The sequence below is a fragment of the Entelurus aequoreus genome, linkage group LG04 (assembly GCF_033978785.1).
Source record: "Entelurus aequoreus isolate RoL-2023_Sb linkage group LG04, RoL_Eaeq_v1.1, whole genome shotgun sequence".
Taxonomy (NCBI): domain Eukaryota; kingdom Metazoa; phylum Chordata; class Actinopteri; order Syngnathiformes; family Syngnathidae; genus Entelurus; species Entelurus aequoreus.
Window position 1 is genome coordinate 17,439,426 of NC_084734.1, and position 5,400 is coordinate 17,444,825.

The window sequence follows — 5,400 nt, forward strand, 5'->3', positions numbered from 1 at the left end:
TAACATCATTTAAAATAAATACTTATAATTACAAATAATACATTAATTGGAAATATATATATATAGTAAAATATGGATTTTGTTTTGGTGAACGGTTATCTTTTAGTAAAGTGACAAAAGTCTGTTTAGATTCTATTTTTATTTTTATCACAATATTTCATAGTTCCATAATTTTTTTGTTCTACGTCCAAAAAAATATTCATAATCTTTATGTACAAAGTGTGGCTCATCAACATACCAAAAATAAAATAAAATTTAAAAAAATACAAATACATTTGGAAAAAAAAAGAGTAAAAGTTGAAATAATGCACTTTGCAGACGTACCTCGATATAAAGGCCACAATAAAACTAAAATAAATAGATCAAATAAATCAATCAATATAAAAATATAAATACATTTGAAAAAAAGAGTAAAAGTTGAAATAATGCACTTTGCAGACCTACCTCGATATTAAGGCCACAATAAAACAAAACAAAAATAGATCAAATAAATAAATACACATTTCAATTACAGTAAGGGAACAAAAAAATAATAAAACTGCTTTGCTTGTGTTGGTATTTTATGAATAAATCGTTAAAATGTGATCGCGATTTGCTGGTGATAAATTTTCAATTATTACAATTTCAAAATAAAAATAGAGTGCAAAATGTAGTTGACTATCAGTTGTGGAATTCTAGTCCCTCACTTGAATGAGATGTGTACAAAACGGGACAAAGATTTCACTTTGGAACTGACTGAATACTTTAGTTCCGTACTTCTTTGCACATTTACATGGCTTGCTTTTACATGCTATCAAATATATTTTCAATTCCCAGCATGGAAAACGTTGACACTCTTTTTGCTGGACGGCCAAATAAGATCCGTTTCTCAGCAGCTTTAGCCAGGTGTAATACACTTTTCCACCACTTGTGGCAGTAATGACAACAGGAAACAGAAGAAGTCTCGAGCTAAAGTTAAAGTTAAAGATTCCCGGGCGCGGCACTGCTGCTGCCCAAGTCATAAAGAAGTTTCTTCAGCGCAGAAATGAGGACTAAAGTCAGGCGTGTCGAACTTGTTTTTATTGAGGGCCACATCACAGTTATGGTGGCCCTCAGAGGGCCGCTTTTAACAGTGAATAATATTCAGTATGGATATAAATGTGTATAATTGTCTCTTTTTTATGTAAAAAGCAAATCTTTAGATTGTGCTGTTTAAAACTGGCAGCTCAGTCGCCACAATTTTACTGTAATATTTGCAGTTTTAGTTTTTTACAGCATATAAAATAAAAAAATACATGGAATAAATGAAATGGAAAAATTGTACCACTTTTTTCTACGTAAAAATTCATGCACGTTTTTTATACTGTAAAATCTACGGTTGTTGTGTTTTTATTAGAGATGTCCGATAATGGCTTTTTTGCCGATATCCGATATTCCGATATTGTCCAACTCTTAATTACCGATTCCAATATCAACCGATACCGATATATACAGTTATGGAATGAACACATTATTATGCCTAATTTTGTTGTGATGCATTAAACAATGTAACAAGGTTTTCCAAAATAAATCAACTCAAGTTACTGAAAAAAGTGCCAACATGGCACTGCCATATTTATTATTGAAGTCACAAAGTGCATTATTTTTTTGAACATGCCTCAAAACAGCAGGTTGGAATTTGGGACATGCTCTCCCTGAGAGAGCATGAGGAGGTTGAGGTGGGCGGGTTTGGGGTTGAGGTGGGGAGGGGGGGTTTATATTGTAGTGTCCCGGAAGAGTTAGAGCTTCAAGGGATTCTGGGTATTTGTTCTGCTGTGTTTATGTTGTGTTACGGTGCGGATGATCTCCCGAAATGTGTTTGTCATTCTTGTTTGGTGTGGGTTCACAGTGTGGCGCATATTTGTAACAGTGTTAAAGTTGTTTATACGGTCACCCTCAGTGTGACCTGTATGGCTGTTGACCAAGTATGCCCTGCATTCACTTGTGTGTGTGAAAAGCCGTAGATATTATGTGACTGGGCCGGCACGCAAAGGCAGTGCTTTTAAGGTTTATTGGCGCTCTGTACTTCTCCCTACGTCCGTGTACACAGCGGCATTTTAAAAAGTCATACATTTTACTTTTTGAAACCGATCCCGATAATTTCAGATATCACATTTTCAAGCATTTATCGGCCGATAATATCGGCAGTCCGATATTATCAGACATCTCTAGTTTTTATAGTGTATTATTACTCTATATTGAAAGTGGATTTTACTGTAACAAATGTTTACTGTACATTTTTGACATGAACAGTTAGTTGGATTACTTGCTTTGAAATCACAAGTCAAGCAGTTAAATTTAAATTAAGAGGAGAAAAGTATAATTTACGGGGGATATTGATTTTTGAAATAGCAGTGTTTCCCACACATTCATTTATTTGATTTATTCAGATTTACTTTACAAAAGAGAAGTGTAGGATACTTCTCTTGTTGCCTTATTTGTATTTGACCACTACTGTTTTCTGTTTATTTGTTACTGACTGTGGCAGGACACCTCTGCCTCTGTTTCACTTTATGTTGCTGGTAAATAATATGGTTGTAGTAGTAGGCTAAAGTTAATTTATTTAGTATGCACTAATTAAAGGGGCAGAGCTTTAAGAGACATTTTACCTTTTATATTTTATAAGATATATTTTTTGTAAGAACCACAATTAATAAATATATTTCAGTGAATAACTTATTGTTCAAGTCTGTATATAAATATGTACATAAAGTGTTGTAATTTTATTGTAAAATGGATGGATGGATGTTTAAAACAAAAATGTAATTATTAATTAGTAAGTATAAATTTTTGGAGCCTTTTTTAGAGAAAATCATATCATTGTAGTAAATTATGCAAATTACTCGATGATGTCATGGTGACCACGCCCATAGACACGCCCCCACCTCCACAGGTATCTTGGCAGTTTATGGGAAACACTGTATAGGTAAAGTAAGAAGGATTATAAAATACAAGTGTTTCAGTTTTAGGAGTTAAATAGTGGACGTGTAGTTCTTAAGGTTTAAGAAAACTTTGAAAGGTGAAATAATTGAAAATGATCAAATATAGTAACTATTACTTTCATCCCATTGATTTTTTTTTAGCGTTGATTTTGCTGGTAATCTTATTTCCAGTGAAGGTATAGGATAGGCAAATATAAGCTTTGGCTTCAGCCTATTCCTTTTTCTTTTCTTTTTGTGTGTAAGTGTGTATGATTGTTAAATATTTATAATCTGTATATGATGGTTGATTATATGACCGAAATGAACTTATTTCAGTTATTAAAGTGCCGTATTTTTCGGAGTATAAATCGCTCCGGACTATAAGTCGCACCGGCCGAAAATGCATAATAAAGAAGGGAAACAACATATATAAGTCGCACTGGAGTATAAGTCGCATTTTTGGGGGGAAATGTATTTGATAAAAGCCAACACCAAGAATAGACATTTGAAAGGCAATTTAAAATAAATAAAGAATAGTGAACAACAGGCTGAATAAGTGTACGTTATATGAGGCATAAATAACCTACTGAGAACGTGCCTGGTATGTTAACGTAACATATTATGGTAAGAGTCATTCAAATAACTATAACATATAGAACATGCTATACGTTTACCAAACAATCTGTCACTCCTAATCGCTAAATCCCATGAAATCTTATACGTCTAGTCTCTTACGTGAATGAGCTAAATAATATTATTTAATATTTTACAGTAATGTGTTAATAATTTCACACATAAGTCGCTCCTGAGTATAAGTCGCACCCCCGGCCAAACTATGAAAAAAAACTGCGACTTATAGTCCAAAAAATACGGTATTTATCTTTATTTGAACATTAACATTGTTTTGAAATGTATGATAATATAATATTTGGTTTTATTATTAGAGACGATTAAAGTGTAAACATGTCATTTTTACGCAGTACATTAATTTTTGCAATACATTTATTAAGAAAAGATAAGGTACTTTATTTACACATATTTCCAGGCTTTCGGGGGCCACACAAATTGATGTGGCGGGACCAGATCTGGCCCCCGGGCCTTGAGTTTCACACCTGTGACTAAAGTGGTATTTTCATTTGTACTTTATTGACTGTTGAGTTAAGAAATGTATTCATTATTATTTATTATCAATTCAGTTAGAGTGTATTCATTTTGGCACTGCATAATTGTACTTAAATGTATTATCAATCCGTCTTCATGAGCCTTTTATTTTGCAGTATACATGATTAGTATTTGACCCCAAACAAAGGGACAAGCGGTAGAAAATGGATGGATGGATGATTAGTATTTGATAACATACTTCCGTACCATATGACAAGGTTGATCCGGTTAAAGGTTGGATATCATAATGGAATACAGTTAGAAAGATCAGTAACGCAGTGTTCATATTTTGAGTGGTGCCCCGGACCCCGCTGTAGTGGAAAAGGTTAAGAACGCCTGCCTTCTGAATTGGTGCAAAAGATGGTGTTGAGGATATCAATAATAAAAGTGGGCACCTCGCCATTCCATTACCATTCAGCAGCTACGAGCTGATTAAAAATCTTTAATTTATGTACATCCATGCAGTTTTACATTTATTTTGGTTTCACTAAAAAAAGCATTTATCACTTCTAAAAACTCATTTGGAATAAGAAACAGTTCAATTAATTCCCATCACATTTATCCCATGAATGAAAGCATTGGAAAGTGCGAGGAATAAGAATCCTTCTCTACAAGTGTTGCTTTATCTTCTTCATGATGTGATGGCTAAATGAGGCCTCAGTGAGTGTGTGCCCCACTCACCAGCTGTATTGACACTGCGGCCATACAGTGTTTAATGTCCCCATCTACTGGATTCAAAAAGTCACTGCAGTTGAACTGCAAATAAATTAGTAAACTTGTTTACTGTGCAGGATGGAATATGAAACATACAACTGTAGTCAACCAGCCAAATAGTCAAGAGGAAAAGAAGAATTATTTATAATATTTGGTGCTGTAAGAACAAAATGATCCCACACTTCCTAACGTTTCCTTTTTCTCACTTCCATCAGATCCATTAAGGTCGAGGAAAAAAACCGACACACCACTTTTTGTCACTGGGGAACCCAAAGATGCACTTTCTTAAAGTGACACACACACATGGAGGAACTAGGTACCACTCTTCGTCTTTCACCATGCTTCTAATGCAGTGTTTTTCCACTAGTGTGCCGTGGGAGATTATCTAATTTCACCTAATTGGGTTAAAAACATTTTTTGCACACCAGTAATTATAGTCTGAAAATGTGTTGTTGTTGAGTGTCGGTGCTGTCTAGAGCTCGGCAGAGTAACCGTGTAATACTCTTCCATATCAGTAGGTGGCAGCAGGTAGCTAATTGCTTTGTGGATGTCGGGAACATGGTATGTTGTGATCACAATAAGCGGG

General features: G+C 34.3%; 1 long non-coding RNA gene across 1 annotated transcript in view; it reads left to right on the plus strand.

Annotated features, from left to right (window-relative positions):
* LOC133648343 (uncharacterized) overlaps positions 1-5,126 on the plus strand; it is a 228,116-nt gene extending 222,990 nt beyond the window's left edge. Inside the window, exon 4 of the long non-coding RNA XR_009825846.1 lies at positions 5,030-5,126. This is a non-coding gene — a long non-coding RNA (uncharacterized LOC133648343). The remainder of the gene's footprint in view (positions 1-5,029) is intronic.
* The last annotated feature ends 274 nt before the right edge of the window (positions 5,127-5,400 follow it).